The sequence below is a fragment of the Amblyomma maculatum genome, chromosome 11, assembly GCF_055883805.1.
Source record: "Amblyomma maculatum isolate TAMU_Amacu chromosome 11, ASM5588380v1, whole genome shotgun sequence".
NCBI lineage: Eukaryota > Metazoa > Arthropoda > Arachnida > Ixodida > Ixodidae > Amblyomma > Amblyomma maculatum.
Genome location: NC_139354.1, coordinates 152,584,002 through 152,605,861, shown reverse-complemented (window position 1 = coordinate 152,605,861; position 21,860 = coordinate 152,584,002).

The following is a 21,860-nucleotide window of genomic DNA, read 5'->3' as shown; positions in this document are numbered from 1 at the left end:
TTCGCAGTTATCACTTGAATGACTCTTTTTGTTGTCTGTGTCATCAGTGTTTCCTTCAAATAGTGTTTAACATATTCCACATGATAGGTTAGGGAATAACCGCCTGAGGGGTGAGCTGGTGCTGAATAGTACCCAGGAATGCAGTGCGCCGAACACAATCACGTGAATTGCATGTGTTGTGTTTTCTATTTACGTGATTGTTTTCATCGCGCCGCATTTCTAGATAGGTTAGGGCTTTTCCGCTAGCACTGCTGCTAGATGTAATTAATAATAATAACAATAATAATAAATAGATAATAAAACTAATGATAATAATTATTCAAAAATAGTGGACGGGGCAGTGCGTAAAAGCTGCAAGACAGCTTGGAAGAGGCCAGGTCCCATCTTCAAGGCGATACAAAGGCGCACTTGAACACATAAAAACTCATACAAAGCACAATCTAAATGTCTTCTTTATGGTTAAAAAAAAAGAATGAGAAAATGTAAAAAAGAAGCGTAGGTAAATTCTGAATACTCCACAATTCAAGAAAATTGTCCAGAGTTTAACTCTGAAACCTAAATTCAGACTTTTCGGACACACTGGCTGGTGTTGTTTGTCAAGGTTTACTTGGCTGTTTGCGTTAGAGACAAACACAAACTTCGGCAAAATGTTAAATTTTTTCACTTGGTTTGCTTTGTGGGGACAGGATAAATCAAGCATCTGTCGCATTTATCTTTGGACTTACATTTGCAATTAACGGCTGAAAATGTGATGTGTTCGTTTTTGTCCTCGGCTCAAATGCGCATCACAAACTATCATTGAAATTGACAGGCAGATGGTGGCGAAATAGGAAGTGAAATTGTACAAAGCCATGCTGAACGGTCCGCATATTTTTGATAAGAAGTCAGTTTATATTTTTGTTACCGCTTCCTGTCTACGCTTTCTCCTGTTCGACACACTCATGAAGCAAGAAACTTTCGCTTTCAAAATGTCATTTGCATTGCATTTGCTGCAGCTGTGTCCGCTGCTCCTGGCTGTGCAAAATATTATAATCGGCAGCGCGGACACTTTCTCTGTCATCTTCAGCTTGCAGATCAGAAAGCTCTAGCAAGAGAGTAAGAACGCAATTGCTACACATTTTCAACACTCTTGAAATTGAATAAAACTACTAAATTTTCAAGCTCCAATCCTTTGAGCCAACAGAAATCAACATCTCCATATCACACCCACATCCTCCTATGCCTGATAGCGAAAAAAAGAAAGGACAATCAAAAGCACAATTGAAAAACACCCTGCGCCTCCTTACAAGCGAGCGATGTTGCTTTTTTAATCCCTTCCTTGACTATTTGTCTTTTTCTATGTTTCTTTTCTTTTCGTCATGATATTTTCTCCCTCTGCCTTTTTAACTTCTGCTCAACACCACCTGCACTGGGTTCATCGAAACCATCGAATTGCACATTCTTTTTTTTTTAGTTTCTGCTTACAATCCTCACCACGATATTTATTTTTGTCTTTTTCTGACATATGGTATTGCGGGGCGTTCTTTTTTCGTGATTTAGTATGCCACTCTAGATTAATCACTCTGATATTCAGCCGTTGTGTAATTACTGAAACCCCAGCGTCGCGCAGCAGTGAAGCTCGTGACAAAAGCTCGTGTCTATGCTGGTGGATTGCGTGACGTTGCGTGACCACACCTCATGGTCGAGCCCAAGAATATGGCATGAACAAAAAATAGAGATTCTCAGGTATCGCTTAAGAGGAGAGTGACGAAAGCCTACCATTCCTCTGATTTGCTTCCCATCGCCTACCTCTTACTGGTGTTCGTTGCAGTGCGACATATAATTATAATTGGTTTACAGAAAAGGAAAGGCGTAGTATCGGTAAGTGTGAGTTTCGACGGTACACCATCGCTGCTGTCGCGTGACATTCCTTGGCGCGCATTCAAGTGTGGGATTGCAAATGGCAGGAGCGCTAGACAAGAACACATCTCGCGGAATATGACAGATCTCGCGCACAACTGTCGCACACGCGATTTCCTTCCATGCGCCTAGAAAGGCTTAAAACGCTTCTTTTAAATTAATGTGAGAGACGTCATTTGCATCTTAACCTGTACGCACGCATAGGAAGCACTACATGCATTGCTAGCCGACATCCGCTATCGGCCGGCTTCATCCTCCCTCCAAAGGACAGTCCACCAGAAGAAAAGGTTCAAAGCATGGTGTGCAGATTAACGTCCAGGGAATCTGGAAGAACTTGGGCGAAGAAATAAAGGAGACCGAATCAGGTGTCAAATAAATAGACAGGGATCAAAGCACGGACACCAAACTCTGCGGGGAGGGACTTGTGACCGTTCTTAACTTTGCCCGCTCCAAATTTTAAGCCTTACTAGGGTTGCAATGAATATTCGTGGAGCCGATACAATTGAGTAACCAAATCATTGAGTGCACATTCAAAGGTTGGATGAGTCAGATAATATAATGCTGTCTTTTCGCATGTCGCATTTTTAGCACTATTCCTTACACTGTTAGCATGTAAGAGAATAAATGTATCCGGAGGTGGCATGGAGTGGTCCTTCTGCACCCAATTCGATGTCCAAAATGGTGCGCCTTCACTACAGTGTACACAAAAATGGGACCGCGGTCTCCGGAAGTTTATTCAGCAGAGAGCCAGGGCAGATGAGCTAGAGGGATATGACGGACGCCATACCTTCGGCTGTAGACACCTCAACAGCTGCTGGATTAGTGTAAGGAGTCAAAAATTCAGAAGAAGCATTTTTTTAGACTGAAAGCTATTTACAAACGCAATATTTTTGTATATGACCTCAATGCACGCTTTAAATAAGCATGTCAGCATCGCTGAAAATTTGCCGGGTTCCTTTACTTTTTTTTATTATTTGTTAGCCACAACCTTGCGGACCTACCTGGTAGTCCTGCATAGCTAGTGTACGAGAAAGACAAGCCATTGAACACAAGTACTTATAATAAAATTTTTACGTGCTTGGTAGGCACAGAGGGTTTATCTACAGGGATAGGTCGAAGCATGACCGCGGTGAAGCGTTCAGAACACCTTTTTGTCCGTGCTCTTCTTCCCCCTCCACTGATCCTCTCGATCGTTATTCTCCGACGATATTATGAGAAGTCATGTGATGATATTTAATCACTGCCACAAATATATTCTCAAATGTATTCGAGAGTACTGTTGTCGACAGCAATAAAATGTAGTAGCGGCGCAGAACAGAGCGCTCAGTTTATGTCAGTAGCCGCTAAACCATCTCGTAATCTTCTATTGTTAATAAAAACAGGGTGAACAGGAAGACACAAGACAAGATAAAAGGAAGCTACAGGAGAAGCGCCGACTCACAACTCAGCCTCAGCTTTTACTCCAAGGCACAGACAAAAACAACTGTGACGGAAACGAGTCTTTCGCGTGAAACATCGTTGGGTTCACCTGCTATTCAAAAAGTCACTCAGAAAATAAACCTCTTTGCTTGAAAGAGCAAGAGAAGCCTTGCTGACGCACTTGATGTCCCTTGTAAATAAAATATGCTTCAGCCAGTTCTCTCGTCAGCTTTCTTCGTGTCTATACAAAGCTCTAACCTGGTCAAATTGGCGGGTACACATCTTCTTCACTGTCTCACAAGAATGGCAATGTGAGAGCAGAAAGGTTTTGTCCTCGCCGCTTTCGAAGTTATTTCGGTGTTCTTGTAGCCTCTTGTTAGTACACTGCCCTGTTTGTCCTATATAACAGGCTCCACAAGAGAATGGAAACCTGTACACGACACCATTCTTGCAGCTGACAAATGGGTCTTTATGTTTAACCCCAGAATCCTGCTTCTTTGATTCTCTTTCCCTTTGAATAGCCGGGCAAATCTTCTTCATCTTGAGCGGGGCGGTGAATGCTACATCAACACCATATCTCTTGCCATCTGTCTTTAGGCCATGAGAAATCCCACGCACATGCGCTGCCACCGCAACCTTCCTCCTCTTCTCACCTGTGCAGGGCTGGGGTTTCAGCCTGATCGTTTATTTAAGCCTCTTCAGTAATCGACAACAGGCCTCATTAATAACCGAATCCCGATAACCGGCCTTTGCAATTCTTGTCAATTTCCGTTCAAAACTGCTGCCCATGCCGTGGTAGCAAGATTTTTTCAACGCATTTAACAAGCATATGTTTATCATCCAATTTTTCAATAATTTGGAATGCTCCGAACTGGAACTTAGCAAGGGCTTCACCGATATTGGGTTGTATACCCAACAAACATGATCCTCACCGAAGGGAATCAGTAAATCTAAAAACTGTAACCGATCCTCCACTGGTTCTTCAACAGTACACTCCAGCCCAGATCCACACTCAGTAAAAACTTTACATGTTCCTCATTCGTTGACTGAATTCCTCACTATTGGTGAATACTAAAAAGTCCTCCACATACCTGAAGGTGGAATGATGGAGACCCCTAAAGTTTTCTTTCAGGTCTCTACCTACGTACATTAGCAAGATGTCACTCAGGACAGGTGCAACACTCGATCCAGTGCAACTATCGCCTTTTGCGTATACAGCTTGTTCTTCCAGCCTATGAAGGTGGACTGCAGGTAGAACCGCAAAATTTCAATGAAACTTCCAACCCTTACACCCGAGGCGTTAATGAAGTCACGTTCATTATTGTCTTCGGGGATGCACATTTGAACACGCTTAAGCAGGCAGTCATGGGGGAGGCTGTAATATAAATCCTGGATGTCCATACTGTAGCCTACATACATGCTTGGGGTGTGCTCTTTGAGGAGTCCAACAAAGGCTTCAGAGTTGGGTAGCCTTAGGGGGTCTGATAAACTCAATGAGGAAAGGTGGTTCTGCAAATATTTGGAGACTAGGTGCTGCCATGTGCTCTTCTCAGACACAATGTCTCTGAACGGAATATCTCGTTTATGGGTTTTGGCCGAGAAGAATACTTCCAAATGTAATTGCTTGCACTTTTTCACCTGTTCAAGTATCCTTTCAAGCCCAAGATCACCAAGTAGAGCCATAGCCCTCTCTTTTAAAATGGTCGCTTTCATATGACACCGTTCAAAATTCTTCTGAACAGCAGCCTCCGCTCTTTTTTGAAACTGATTCTTAGAAAAAATTGTAAAATACCCTCCTTAATGAGATAGTATAACTCTGAGGTCTTTCGAGGCTACCTTTTTGGCAATATACTTAATAGGGCACGGTTTCCCCTTTCTTCCTTCTTTTGTGTGCTCTAACATTACCAAGCACTCGCGGATGCACCGCGACCTGTTCGCGCTGTTTTATTAACAATGGATGTTTACCAACTCACCCAACAAAGTATCTTGGTAAGTCATATTCTTCGGTCGTCGCCTGCTTTTCTTCAACACCCGGTGATATAAGATTTCATGTAGTTTACTGGGTGTACCGTGAACTTCACTTCTTCCTGGTCTCCTCCATGCCACCTTCCACTTCCAACCACAAGACGCACGTAATCACGCGGTATTCTGTCCCATCGAATCAGAATGCCTCACACACTACAAAATATCTCCTCGGCTCATGGAGTTCGGTGCGTGAATGAGCTTCTGGCCGTCAACTCCTGGCGACCTGTCTCCGGGAAGTTTTCTGAAAGAAGATTCATTCATACAAATTGTGGAGGCCAGCACATCACCAACTTGGCCTCTTATATTTACCACCTCATCAAGTATATAACTTCATCGTACGTTGCTTCGTGATCTTTTCTAGTTTCGTGGTAGCATCACTTTATAGCTCGTGTCCACATCACGCGTTGGAGGTGGAGAAAATCTTTCTTGTGTTATCTCGCGCGCTTCAAGCGAACCATTAGCTGCAATCACCCTGACTGTGCACATTCCTCGAGAGTCATAGAGCGAAACTGATGCTTATCCTCTGACAGCGAAGTGTAAAATTTTTCCACGCGAAACCTCAGCGCCGCTAGAAGCTTATTACTTGAACAGATTAGCATTTTCTTTTAGCCATTTTACGAAAAAACCCAAATTTGATCATCACAAATAACTTTTTGACTAAATGAAGCAGACAGACGATATTCTCCGGAAAAAAAACAAACCCTGCACTACCTCCAACTCTGCAAAAAATCTCAGCAGCACAATGCCTATCTTGAAAGATATTGTAAATATAATTACCTGTTTTATACACTTTTTAAAGGCACGCGGCTAATAAGCTAAACAATACACGCAGTTAAAAATGCTTAATTCTGTTCATTAGCATCTAATCTCAAAACAACCGAACGGGCTTTCTATAGGTGCAAAAGGTTTCGTACACTTTTGCATTTCCTGAGACAAGTAGGGCTGAAAATCTGTTTCTTACCCTTGTGCTTGAGTTTACAAGTTAAACATCTTTGCAGCTATTTATAAACCAAATGCATCATTTGAAAGCAGAGAAAATAAGCTTTACAACGATATTAAAATTTCACTTATAAACCAAACAAGTAGACGTACGAATATCACCAAAAATGTCATCTCTTCATCGCTGGAGTGCGACCACCACCTTAAGACGGCTACTTCGTAATGACAGCTCAGCTCTTGCCTTCGTGTTGTAGCCTGAAGGTGCTGCTTCCCAGCGAATGTCGATTCCCACTCCGCCAGGCGCCTTTAAAAGGCCGGGTCCGAGCTGTACCTCAGAGCCTCTCATCGCCCGAAATAAGAGTACCCAAGAGGCTAGGAATAGAACCCAGAGCATTTTAACATAATTGTGTTCAAATCAGCTTTAGGAGCGCCACACAGGGTGCGTGAGACAAGAATTGGATGAACAAAAGCTAAGAAAGCTGGGAATGGGAACTTACAATACAGATCGTGGGGCTACCTGACCTGTTGCTTAGTCAGAGGTCTGTGACGAGCTAGGTATCCGCCTTGATAGCGCCCATCCCTTTTGTAATGTACATCTGTGGTAGGCTTTTACCCTTTACGCAAAACAATTAAACGGTTACACTTACAATTACTGTATTTGAAATGTAGCTGATTACAGTGGTGAAATACGGCCACAGAAAAGTAAATGAAAGTCAAAGCAGTAATCAATGAATACTGTGCTACTTTTGTAATATTTTCGCCATGGCACACGCTCGCTCGAAACGCAAATTATACAACGAAGTGTACGCTGCATTTAAAGAAGCATTTTCATTTTTATCGGGCTCGATGGTTCGGTCGGGGTACCGACGTTGAAAAAGATCGGTCCCCCAACGCAACTTCGAGTTCAATAAAAATTAAATATTTTTTAAACGAACCATACCCTATATATATATATATATATATATATATATATATATATATATATATATATATATATATATTGTAGGGGGTGTGTTTATTCAGATGGATATAGCCGCTCAGGAGGAACTCGCAGCGGAGCGTCAGGCGCGGCGAATCAGCAAGGCAGCGTCCAACTTCTTCGTCCTCGAGCGCGCCAGCACGCGATGCATGGCAGTGGCTAGAAGACGAAAATTACCACACTACATTTTCCCCCCGGGTAGAGAAGGAGCCATTCTGGCGACTTATGGAGCCGACAGAACAGACGGCTCGTAGTATTGCTTGATTCGGTTGACATGAACTGTTTCGCGTCCACGGCGACGCAAGTCCGCAGAGGGCGTAACAGGCTCAACTACGTAGTTGACAGGAGATGTTTGTTGGAGGACTCCGTATGGACCATGATATCGAGCAAGAAGCTTCTTTTAAAGGACGGTGGTTGTGGCAGGGACCCAGAGCCATACCAGGCAGTTAGGTGCATATCTAGAAGGCTCGCCGGTGTCGCGGTGGTGTTTTTGTTGCCACTGGTTTTCCGTTGTAAGCGAACGGGCGAGCTGACGGCATTCTTCTGCGTACTGGGCAGCGTCCGAGAGTGGCGTCGATTCAGAGACATCAGGGCGGTAGGGAAAGAGCGCGTCCATTGCACAGGTTGGCTCGCGTCCGTGAAGAAGAAAGAAGGGAGAGAATCCAGTGGTGGTCTGTATCGCAGTATTGTACGCGTAGGTTACGAAGGGAAGAACTTGGTCCCAGTTGGAATGAGCGTCGTTGACGTACATACATGGCCAGCATGTCACTCAGAGTACGGTTGAAGCGCTCGGTCAGGCCATTCGTCTGAGGGTGGTAAGAAGTTGCGGTGCGGTGAATGATGCGGCATTCTTTCAGTAGTGCCTCAACAGCTTCGGACAAGAAAACGCGTCCGCGGTCACAGAGCAGTTCCTTCGGAGTTCCTTCCTTCATCTGAAACATCACCGGAGTTCCTTCGGTGATGTTTCAGTGTAGCGAGTAAAATGGTCTACTGAAACAATAATCCACCGGTTTCCAGTGGAAGTAGTAGGAAGAGGGCCATAGAGATCTATGCCAACGCGGTCAAACGGACGAGCAGGGCAGGGTAGCGGCTGCAACGAAACAGGGAACTTCTGTGGAGTTTTTCGGCGTTGGCAAGATTCGCAAGCGCGCACAAAATGTCGTACAAAGCGATACATTCCACGCCAATAAAATCGCTGACGTAGGCGCGTGTAGGTTTTCAATACGCCACCGTGGGCACATTGTGGGTCACCATGGTACGCAGCACAAATGTTGGCGCGGAGATGACGCGGGATGACTAGAAGCCACTTCCGTCCATCAAGCAATTAAATGCGGCGATAGAGAAGACCGTCACGAATGGAGAAGTGGTGGGCTTGCTGGACGAGCGCTTTGGATGAATGACCGGGAGTAGGACTTGAAAGAAAATGCAAAAGTGCTCTGATCCACGGGTCATTTCGCTGCTCGGTAATCATGTCGACAGTGGAAAGAGTCGACAAATCGTAAGCACAGATGTGCTCAGACGAGGTATCACTAGGCAATGGCGAGCGGGAAACAGCATCTGCGTCCGTATGCTTCAGACCTGATCGATAAATGGCATGGATGTCATACTCCTGGAGACGGAGAGCCCAGCGAGCAAGGCGACCGGATGGGTCTTTCAGAGAGGCCAGCCAGCACAAAGCGTGGTGATCGGTCGCAACATAAAACGGTCGGCCATACACATAGGGACGAAATTTTCCGATGGCCCAAATAATGGCCAAGCATTCCTTTTCTGTGACTGAATAATTGGACTCTGCTTTCGTCAATGTTCGGCTGGCGTATGCCACAACATACTCGCTGTAACCAGGCTTACGTTGGGTAAGGACGGCACCAAGCCCAATACCGCTGGCGTCAGTGCGAATCTCCGTAGGCGCAGTCGGATCAAAGTGGCGTAGAATGGGATGCGAAACCAAAATGCGGCGTAAAGTGTCGAAGGCTTTATCGCAGGCCGGAGTCCAGGCAGAAAGGTCGGAGCTGCCGGCAAGGAGCTGGGTCAGATGAGCGATGATAGAAGCGAAGTTCTACATGAAACGTCGAAAGTAGGAGCAGAGGCCGATAAAGCTCCGGAGCTGCTTCAGGGAGGTTGCTTCGGAAACTCTGCAACTGCGCGAAGTTTGGTGGGGTCGGGAAGAATGCCGTCCTTAGAAACTACGTGGCCTAACATTGTGAGTTTTCGAGCGGCAAAGTGGCACTTCTTCAAATTCAACTGAAGCCCAGCGTCGGCGAGACACGTGAGGACATCCTTTAGGCGGAAGGGGTGAGAAGAAAAGTCGGTAGAAAAAACTACGATGTCGTCCAGATAACAAAAACAGGTCTGCCACTTGAGTCCACGAAGAACAGTGTCCATCAGGCGCTTGAAAGTAGCCGGGGCATTGCTAAGGCCAAAGGGCATAATGTTGAACTCGTATAAGCTATCAGGTGTTATAAAGGCAGTTTTCGAGCGGTGATCGTCAGCCATCGGCACCTGCCAGTAGCCAGAACGCAAATCCAAAGAGGAGAAATACTCGGCTCCCTGTAAACAGTCCAAGGCGTCGTCGATTCGTAGCAGAGGATAGACGTCTTTGCGCGTGATCTTGTTTAGCCTACGGTAATCGACGCAAAACCGGATGGAACCATCTTTCTGGGTGACCAAAACAACCGGAGAAGCCCTTGTACTGTTTGATGGCTGTATGACGCCCCGGCGAAGCATATCGTCCACGTTATCAGCAATGACTTGGCGCTCAGAGGCCGACACGCGGTAAACACGCTGTCGTAAAGGTGCGTTTGTACCAGTGTCGATTGTGTGCGTAACGACAGACGTGCGACCCAGAGCAGTGTGAGGAAGGTCGAAGGCAGAAGTGAAGCTGCGTAGAAGGGCAGAGAGTTGATCGCGTTGCGCGGGTGGAAGATCTGCGTCAATAGCTTGTTGAAGAACATCGGGTAGTGTCGAAGCGGTCGCTATATCGCAAGAGCTGAGAACATTAACGTTTAATGAAGTAGGCGTGGCAGGAAGAGTATTTAGACGCGCAGGATCAAGCTCTTCAATACGACCGAGACACTCGCCGCGTAGCAGGACGGATGGGCACGAAAATGGATTCGATATATACAATGCACTGAGACCTTCTTCGAACTTGAGAACAGCAAATGGAAGCAGGAGGCACGGATGGCGTGAAGCGGCATCGGACGGTGTGAAGGAGACAGTCGAAGTAGTAACACTTTCACAGGAGAGTGGAACGAGGGCAGCAGAAAATGGAGGAATGTCTCTGTCATTGGTGACAAGGAGTTTTACAGACCGGGCAGGGACGTCACACAAGACAGTATCACACACAGGAAAGAAGGCAACTTCCGCGCGGGCGCAGTCAATAACGGCACGATGAGTGGAAAGGAAATCGTAGCCCAGGTTGATGTCGTGTGAGCAGTGAGCCAGTACAATAAACTCGATGGTGTATAAGACGTCTTCGATGAGAACACGGGCCGTGCACGCTGATGAGAGATGAATGCGCTGGGATGAAGCGGTGCGAGGCGAAAAGTCGGGTAGTGCGGTGGTCACCTTGCGAAGACGACGGCAAAGAGATTCACTGATGACGGATACGGCAGCGCCCGTGTCAACAAGAGCGAGTATTGCGACACCGTCGACGAACACTTGTATTACGTTAGCGGGAGAAGACGGAGGACTTGAAGAGTTCGAACCAAGCGCAGTTCTTGCCCCGGGAACTGCGACTGTTAGTTTCCCTCAACAGCGCCGGTAGATCGTCGGGGAAGCGGTGATGGTGAACGGCGACGAGGGGAAGATGATCGGCGATAGGTACACGTTTGATTGTCCCGAGAAACGAAGTCGGAACCGGGTTGAGTTCTCGGCGAGGGCTGGTCGGCGTCGTACGAGTAGTTCCAGGGGTCAGGGCGAGAAGGTGGAAGGCGTTGGCGGCAAAGACGGGCGACATGGCCCGGCAGCCCGCAAGGGTAGCAGATTGGCCGGTTATCTGTAGTGCGCCAAGGGTTCGTAGGGCGTTGGCGTACCCTTCGAATAGGGACATGGAACGCCGACCCAGGCAAAGGCGAAGGATGGTTGGAAGGGGCGGCCTGGTAGGAAACAGGTGCAGTTGGCTTAGCGACCTGGCTGTAACTTGGGCGTACGTCAATGGTGCCATTACTTGCGCCTGCACAGGGCTGGGCGGCAGCACAGGGCTGGGCGGCAGCACGGGGCTGGGCGGGTGCACGGGGCTGGGCGGAAGGACATCAGCAATATGGGCTTGCACAACACGCCGTACGGTAGGGGCCAAGGATGGAGCCATGTCAGGAACAAGGCGACCAGTGTCTTGTAATTGAGGGACCAGAGATAGCTGGCGGGTGACCTCTTCGCGAACGAAGGCTTTGATCTGTTGAATCAAAGGGCTGTCCTCTAATGAAGTAGAACAACCCAGTGCTAGTGTAGAGATGGTGTCGTCTCTAATACTGGACAGCCGGGTAGAAGCGCGCTGCTTTCGAAGCTCGTCGTAGCTCTGGCAAAGTTTAATCACGTCACTGACGGAGGCAGGATTTTTCACCCAGAGCATCTGCCACGCGTCCTCGGAGATACCTTTCAAGATGTGTCCGATCTTAGCCGCTTCGGACATTAGTGGGTCGACGCGTTTGCACAGGAAAACGATGTCCTCTATATAACTTGTGAATGACTCTTCGGCATGCTGAGTGCGCTCACGCAAGTGTTGTTCTGCTCGGAGCTTGCGAACTGCAGGACGGCCAAACACTTCTGCAAAATTCTTCTTAAATGCAGACCAAGATGGCAGGTCTGCCTCATGGTTGCGAAACCAGAGGTTCGCCACGTCGATCAGGTAAAAGATTACGTTACTTAGCTTGATAGTGTCGCCCCTTCTGTTATAACTGCTGAAACGTTCATACGCCGACAACCAGTCGTCGACGTCTTGGTCAGCCGTGCCACTGAAGAGGCATGGATCACGCTGCCGTAGAACGCCAGAACACAGTACCGTGGTTGGTATGGGCGCCGATGTCGAGGTGGTCTCGTCCGGCATGCTGGACGCAGAGGTCAATGTGCGGCTTCTAAGTTCCAGGGTGGATGGGAACGTACCCAGCAGCACCTGCACCAATTGTAGGGGTGTGTTTATTCAGATGGATATAGCCGCTCAGGAGGAACTCGCAGCGGAGCGTCAGGCGTGGCGAATCAGCAACGCAGCGTCCAACTTCTTCGTCCTCGAGCGTGCCAGCACGCTCGAGGACGAGGACGCTCCATATATATATATATATATATATATATATATATATATATATATATAAATTATTAACGGGTGACAGTCATTGAGGGGTGATAACTCAAGCTGAGCACGGATGCAGTCTATTAGGGCAGGATTTTTCACCCAGAGCATCTGCCACGCGTCCTCGGAGATACCTTTCAAGATGTGTCCGATCTTAGCCGCTTCGGACATTAGTAGGTCGACGCGTTTGCACAGGTCAACGATGTCTTCTATATAACTTGTGAATGACTCTTCGGCATGCTGAGTGCGCTCACGCAAGTGTTGTTCTGCTCGGAGCTTCCAACTTCATATATATATATATATATATATATATATATATATATATATATATATATATATATATATATATATATATTAATTATTAACGGGTGACAGTCATTGAGGGGTGATAACTCAAGTTGAGCACGGATGCAGTCTATTATGGCATTATGATTGGAGAGGAAGTCCCAACCAATGATGACGTCATGTGATGAGCGGGCGAGGACGAGGAATTGTATATATATATTGTAAAACAGGTATTTCCGTCGCCTGTGATATGTCCCGGCGCAGCGCGTCAGCGCTACCCAGCCATCTTCAGCGGCACCGATGACACGGATGTGGAAGACTGGTTGGCGTCGTGTGAACGCGTAAGTGCGTACAACAAGTGGGACGACAACATGAAGCTCACAAACGTCATTTTTTATTTGAGCCACGTTGCCAATCTATCCTTTCGCAACCCTGAGAGTGACATCTCTACCTGGACGGCTCTCAAAAAGACCAGCATGATCGAAGTTTTTGGCCGTCCCGCTATACGTAAGCTTCGCGCCGAGCAACGCTTACAAAGTCGGGCCCAACAAACCGGCGAAAACTTCACCAGTTTCATAGAAGATGTCGTCGACCTCTGCAAGCCCGTAAACCCTACCATGAGCGATGCCGAGAAGATCGGGCACATTATGCAAGGCATTGACGATGACGCCTTCCAGATGCTCGTCGCCAAAAACTCCCAAACTGTGTCCAATGTTATCAGCTTCTGCCAAAGCTTCGATGAGCTGCGCAAAAGGCGGCTTTCCACACGACGTGCTGGCCCTCAGCAGGCCACCCTTTCCAGCTTGGTTCGCTCCGGGGACGGTGCCCTGGACCAGCAGTCGTTCATTCAGCACATTCAACAGTTTGTTCGTGAGGAAGTCGCACGCCAGCTTTCCTTGTCTACCTGCCCGCCAGCACCTGCGCCTGCGCCGCCGCTCACTCCCACTCTTGAGCGTGTCATACAAGAGCAGGTCGCTGAGGTTCTGCCTTCACCTTCTCAGCAGCCCCTGGCGGCGGCTCCTCTCACGTACGCTGATGTTTTGGTGCGGCCACCACCCCCTGCCGCCCCTGTGTACAACCGGCCTCCCCTCCTATACGAGCCTCACGGACCTCAGCAAACTGAGCAACCTACAATTCCCCCTCATCGTGCAGTTCTCCGCCGTCGATCACAGCCACAGCCTTCCAACCTCTGGATCACACAAGACAACCGACCTATTTGCTACGCCTGTGGAGTCGCCGGCCATGTGGCTCATTTGTGCCGCGATCGTGGCCCTCGTCCCTACGACTATACACGTGAGCCGACGTACAATCTTCTCCCGTCCCCCTCGCCCGTGTTCCCTGAGCTTCCTCCGCAGTCCTCTTCAAATTACGATCGCCGCACCCACCGCTCGCCTTCTCCTGGCCGTCGTTCCCGTTCTCCGATGCTCCGCCGCCAATCAGCCGTTCACGCAGAAATCTAACGGCCGCAGTTCCGGAGGTAAGAACTGCGCCATCACGGACTAACTCAAGACCTGTTTCCGTACCAGCCAACATTATTACCGTATTCATTGAGGGAGTTCCTGTCGGAGCACTTGTAGACAATGGCGCAGCCGTTTCAGTTCTTAATTACGCCCTTTGCCGCTAACTCAAAAAGGTCATGACGCCGCTTCCTGCCGTTTCTCTTTGCGCCGCCATCGCTCGGGACATTCAACCTTTAGCCGCCTGCACCGCCCGCCCTGTAATCGACAACGTTCAATACACAATACAATTCCTCGTCCTCGCCCGCTCATCACATAACGTCATCCTTGGTTGGGACTTCCTCTCCAATCATAATGCCATAATAGACTGCATCCGCGCTCAACTTGGGTTATCACCCCTCAATGACTGTCACCCGTTAATAATTAGGGGGTATTATTAACGATGCGCCCTTAACGGTGCGCACACTCGCAGACACCCTTAGAGTCGCAAAGGAGCTGCCTTCGACCTGCGTGGCAAGCCCAGCCGGAATTCAACTACCTTGTAGTGACAGAAGGGGGTGGCCGTTTGGTGCCCAGCTGTCGCCGGTTCAAACCAGAGTAAGGATCGGAGTCAGAAGTAATAAACAAAACACCTTTTATGTACAGCAAGAGACGATACAAAGGAATACACAAGAACACTTGAAATGCACAGACGAGAGGTTCACAGAATACAAACGCTAAGCATGCAACTACCGAATGATTCAATAACACAGAGGCTTTACAACAGATCAAACACGAGAGAGTTACATAAACAAACGCCAAATTGTTCACCGGCACTGTTGCAGTGTGACGCCTCAAGAGTCACGATGTGGCCGCCATACTAAACGAGCGCCGCTCCCTTGCAGGACCGCGGGCTTGCCAGCAGCGGGTGATCCCCGGGAGTCCAGTCGAAACACCAGCGAACACGTCGCACTGACTAACTGACTGAATGACTGCACAAGCGGCGCGGTTTCTTTAAATAGGGCGCGCCGCGTCTGTCCGTTAACACGCGCCAAAGCTAGTGCGCACACACACTTAGCTTCACTGGTTAGAGCGCTCTCTCTTCCTCCCGTCGAGCCGCGCGTCGTCATTGGCTAGGTCCCATAGAAGATTCTGGAATTATCTGGCGTATTCCAGATCGATGAACCACCGTCCTCCCCGGGCAATCGGAAAGAGGGTGACGGCAACGCGTACAAAGCTACGCGCTCTCCCAAGCGGAAAGGAGGCTTTTCTCTCCATGCTTTCCACGCGACGCCGCGCGGGCCTCGCGCCGTACCGGCTTGATGAAAATGTGCGCCGATTTCGTGATAATGATATTTCTTTCGACGCATCCGCGGCTGCTGCCGCTACCGTGCACGTCGCAGAGGACACCGACGTTCCGCCTTTCTCCTCAGCGCTTGTGCCTCTTTACTGTGCTGCTCTTTTCAACGCTACTGTTATCTACACACCCTTATTACGATGCGCTGACCAAAATTCCGTGTTGCTGCTCCATGCTGGTAACAATTTTTCGCAGCTCAAGTGTTATTTTTCTATGTGACAGTAGCGGCTCGTCAGTAGGCGTATCTGACGTGTCCCATGTATTAAATTACACATTCTGTTCAGTTTTCACTAACGAAGAGTCTCATGATGTTCCAGCCTCCCACCATTGCCACATCCACCAATGGACAGCATCGCATTCAACCCGCATGGTATTGTTAATATTATTGATTCGCTAAAATGTTCATCTTCCTGTGGTATTGGTGCAATTACTTCCAAAGTATTGAAAAACACTAAACATGTTTCCAGTCTTATTCTTTCACTCATTTTTCAGCAATCTTTTGATACTGGCTCCGTTCCACTTGACTGGCGAATAGGGAAGGTTATTCCAATCTTCAAAAAAGGTGACCCATCATTGCCAGGTAATTATCGACCCATTTCACTAACCTGTGTATGCTCTAAAATCATGGAGCACATCATATACTCTAATGTCGCTACATTTCTAACTTCAGTTAACTTCTTCCATCCAAACCAGCATGGATTCCGGAAAGGCCACTCATGTGAAACCCAACTAGCTTTGTTCCTGCATGATATTCATTCCAATCTAAACTGCAATATCCCAACTGATGCTTTATTTTTGGACTTTGAGAAAGCATTTGATAAAGTACCCCATTCCCGCCTCTTACTCAAACTGTCAGTTTTAAATCTTCACCCGCTTGTCTTCAACTGGATCCGAAGCTTTTTAACAGACCGCATGCAATTCGTTTTCGCTAACGGCTTCTCATCTACTTACTCGCATGTTCTTTCAGGAGTACCTCAAGGCACAGTCCTGGGCCCATTACTTTTCTTAATATACATTAACGACTTGCCTTCCACAGTAATGTCTACCATACGCCTTTTCGCGGACGATTGTGTAATATACCGCCCTATAACTAACACCGACGACACTGCTGTCCTTCAAAATGACCTTACTAGCATACACCAATGGTGCTCTACGTGGCTAATGTCTCTAAACACTACAAAGACAGTACTACTTTCTTTCCATCGCCGCCGAAATTATACTCCGCATGCCTATAAAATTAATGATTCTGCCGTTACTTCCACTAACTCTTTTAAATACCTTGGTATTAACCTCACTAGCGATTTATCATGGACGTACCACGTCAACCACATAATTAATTCATCTAACCGAACAATTGGCTACCTTCGTCGTAATCTACGCATGGCTCCTTCTTCCTTAAAACTGTTAACTTACAAAACACTTGTGCGACCTAAACTTGAATACGCTAGTGCTATCTTTGATCCTCATCAAACTAACCTTATCACAGCTCTTGAATCTGTACAGAACCGTGCTACTCGCTTTATCCTATCAAACTACTCAAGATATTATAGCATATCTGCATTAAAGCTTCAACTTGAACTTCCTTCTCTCGCTTCCCGTCGCCAAATTTCACGCCTCTGCCTTTATCACAAGTTCTTTCATAGTTCACCTCGTGACAGCCAGCTCATCCCACCGGTACGTCGACCATCCCGCACAGGCCATTCTAACAGCGTCATCCCGCATCGTGCCCGCACTACCACATTCCAGAAGTCTTTTTTCGTGCACACAGCTCGCGACTGGAATGACCTTCCCAGCAGCCTTGCCCTAATCTCCGACCCTGCTCATTTCAAGACTGCCATCGAAGAAGCCTCATCATATTTGTAATCACTTCACAAAAACCATTGTTAACCGCCGTTCAAGTGCCCACCCCTCATGTAATGTCCCATTGGGGGCCCTTGAGGTTCTAATAAATAAACAAAAAAATAAATAAATTTTTGTTTGTAACCCGTGCCCCTGCCCTACCACTTCGCTCCGTAACCAGTCACTGGATAGCGTTGCTTTGCTCGATTCCACTCCCACCTATCCCTTCGGTGATACCACCGCCGGCCTTCACATCAGCGCCGTAACGCCTCTTCCTGTCGCCACTCCATCTTCCCTCGAAGTTTTCCACCTGTTCAGCGACGCTGGCCTGACGCCCTTACAACGAGCCCAGCTTGTCGCCATCCTACAACGTTTCGCGGTTTCGTTCGACTCCCAGCAACCTTCTTTGGGGCGCGCAACTACCGCTACTCACCGTATTGACACCGGCCTCCATGCCCGTTTGCGCCAGCGTCCGTACCGTGTTTCAGCCGCCGAGCGCCGCATTATTGACGAACAGGTGACCGACATGCTCCTGCGCAACGTGATCCAACCGTCGCACATCCCTTGGGCGTCTCTGGTCGTCCTGGTCAAGAAAAAAGACGGTTCCATCCGATTCTGTATAGACTACCGCCGACTGAACAAGATCAAGTGCAAGGACGTTTATCTTCTCCCTCGTATCGACGACGCCCTTGACTGCGTGCAGGGAGCTGAGTTTTTTTCTTCAATAGACCTGCGTTTCGGCTACTGGCAGGTGCCGATGGCAGAGGCCGATCGCTCAAAAACCGCTTTCTTCACACCCGACGGGCTCTATGAGTTTAAGGTTATACCATTCGGACTGTGCAATGCCCCTGCCACATTCGAACGCATGATGGACAACCTACTCAGGGGGCTCAAATGGCACACTTGCCTTTGTTACCTGGACGACGTTGTCATCTTTCCCCGGATTTTCCATCTCACCTCCAGCGCCTAGAGACAGTTCTCCGATGCCTGACCGATGCTAGCTTCCAATTAAATTCAAAGAAGTACCGTTTCGGAGCACGGCAGCTAACCCTTCTCGGACATGTCGTCTCCTAGGATGGTGTTCTTCCCGATCCGACAAAATTGCGCGCTGTGGCAGAATTTCCCAAGCCAACTAATGTGAAAGAACACCGCAGCTTCGTCGGCTTCTGCTCGTGCTTCCACCGCTTCGTTCACAGTTTCGCCACAATCATCGACCCTCTCACCAAGCTCTTGTCCAGCCACGAGTTTTTAGCCTGGTCTCTGCACTGTGATGATGCCTTCGCAACACTCCGCAACCTTCTGACGACTCCGCCAATCCTGCGTCATTTCGACCCTTCTTCTCCCACGGAAATCCACACTGATGCCAGCGGCGTCGGCCTCGGCGGACTACTCGCTCAGCGGAAGTCTAGCTTTGATGAGTACGTTCTCGCTTACGCTAGTCGGACCCTAACAAAAGCTAAAGCAAACTATTCCGTCACCGAGAAACACTGTATCGCTATCCTCTGGCCAATAGTAAAATTTTGACCCTACTTGTATGGCCGTTCTTTTGACGTCGTCACCGATCATCACTCTCTCTGCTGGCTGTCTTCTTTGAAAGATCCTTCTAGTCGACTGGCCCGTTGGGCTCTGAGGCTCCAAGAATACGACATTAACGTCATCTATCGCTCTGGCCATACAATTGCTGATGCTGATGCTCTCTCACGTTCTCCCTCGCCGTCTGAAGCCACCCCTACTATATCCGTTCTACATCCCACCAACATGACCACCGATATGACTTCAGAGCAACGCAAAGACGCATAGATCGCTTCACTCCTGGATTTTTTATCTGGCCGCGCTTTACAACCTCCTTGCCGCGCTCTCCGTCGCCAGTCTCACCATTTCGCCATCAGAGACGAGCTCCTCTACTGTAGGAATTACCTTTCGGATGGTAGAAAGTGGCTGCTTGTAATTCCGACCCATCTGCGCTCTGTGATTTGCTCTCATTACCATGAAGATCCCCAGTGTGCCCATGCCGGCTTATTGAAAACCTTCACTCGCCTGAGGCAGCGGTACTACTGGCGTGGGATGTGCCGCTATGTTCGTCGGTTCGTCCAGTCCTGCCAAGAGTGTCAGCGCCGAAACCACCCACCGCTCTTCTGCAGCCGCTGACCTGCCAGCTCAGCCCTTCAAGCGCGTTGGAATCGACCTGTACGGCCCGCTTCCTAGCACACCAACAGGCAATCGCTAGATTATCGTTGCAATTGATCATCTCACACGCTACGCCGAAACGGCGCCTTTCCCATCTGCTACAGCCCAAGACATTGCCTCCTTCATCCTCCATCACATCATTCTTCGCCACGGGGCTCCCAAAGAATTGCTGAGTGACAGAGGTCCCAACTTCCTTTCTGAAGTTGTCGAAGCTGTTCATAGAGAATTCAAAATGGTTCACCGCGCCATCTCCGCGTACCATCGGCAAACAAATGGAATGGTTGAGCGGTTTAACCGCACCATGGGCGACAAGCCCGTCTACTATCTCATCGAATCCCTCAAGCTATCCACAGACCACCGTCGCCGCAACCGGGAAATAGTACATAGTATCCGCCCGAAACCTTACTACTATCCTGCCATCGTCACATCGTCACATCGGCATAAGCAGCCAGGATGGCGCCTTTTCGCCCGGCGGAAGTTGTAAGATAATTATTCGCCTTGAACTGTTCAGCGCCTGATGCCGAAGAAAGAGGACGAAAACCATGTTCAGCGCCTGACGGTCAGGAAAGACAACGACGACAACGCTCCCTCCGACGCTAGCGCCTCTCTACGACCGATCGTCTCTCTACGACCGATGTGCTCTACGACCGATTGTCGAACGTTCCCTTGAGTGTTCACTGTGCAGCGCCCTGTACAAGGACTTCTATTACAATAGAAAAGATTACCCTAAAAAATCGCCTATATAAAAAAATTATTGAAACTAAAGTCGGAAACGTTTTCACACAATTTAAGCGTCTAAGGAATAAACTCATTAACGTACTGAGAAAGGCAAGAACAGTGTATTACCATGATTTATTTTCACAAAATGCAAAGAGATCGGATTTGCTATGGGAAAACTTGAACATTATATACTGCGAGGCTAGAAAAAAAACGACGTCCAATCAGTCGTTTAAGCTGGTGAAACGCTTCTTGGAGCATGGCTGAAAAAGATGTTCATTGACGTTTATATAAACTAGTTCCCAAATTGACCGGCAAGAAATATTTCGAGTACGTCGTGCACACAGACGAGTGCAAATTGTTTGTTTTTATGCCCGGCGGACGAGCGAGAAGTTGAGTCTACCCTTCTGAATCTAAATAACAGTAGTGGTTGTGACGCGGAAAACCCATAAGTTAAAGCAATAAACTTTATATCCCACCTTATCACATCACCTTTCACATATATGTTTAACTTGGGCTTATCAACGGGAATATTTCGTGAAAGAATGGAAGTTGCTAAAGTGATTTTAATATATAAAGAATTAAAAAAATTTTTAAAGAGCTAGAGACCCATTTCAATACTTCCAGATTTTTCTAAGCTGTTTGACAAACTTATACGCAGTAGACTGACAAACTTTCTGTCGAAATATTCTTTGTTAAATAGCTTTCAACGTGTATTCCGAAGAAATTGTTCAACTGAAACCGAGTTATTAAGAACAAAATGAAATAATTTTGCACAATGTTTCGATTAACCTCCTAACATTACGGGTTTACATAGATGTGTCAAAAGCATTTGACATCCTCTGCCACAAAAGGTGAATTCACAAACTCTTCTCTTACGGCGTACATGGCATCGCATATGACCTTTTCACGTCATACATAAGCCATCGCAAGCAGTATGTTTCACTGGTTGAGCATTACTCGGAACAGAAATGCATTAAGAGAGGAGCACCACAGGGAAGTGTCCTGATACCACTGTTGTTCTCCCTATATGTCAATAATTTGCAAGATATTATATCTGATCCTCATGCCACTTTTGTATGCTACGCTGATGCCACAACACTCCATATCACCGGCTTAGAAATAGAGGACATCGAAAAAGCCATTAACAAGATTTTAAAACTGGTTTTATACTGGATGGATCAGAAATCGCTACTTGTAAACACTGCAAAGACAAAAGCGGTACTATTCCGGCCGAAGAACAAAACTGTTGTCCTGCCCAAAATAGCTTACGGTGAAATTTTCACTGACATTGTTGAATGCATAAAAACACTTGGGGTTCACTTCAACAATCTGAGTTGGGACTCTCATTTCAGTGAACTACATAAAAAAGTGTGCAGGATTATTGGTCCAGGTAATAAAAATAATACACTACCAGAACGAGTAAAATTGTTTATTTATGATTCCTAAATTCTGTCTAAAATAATTTACGGAAAGCTGAGTTGGGAACAATAGAGA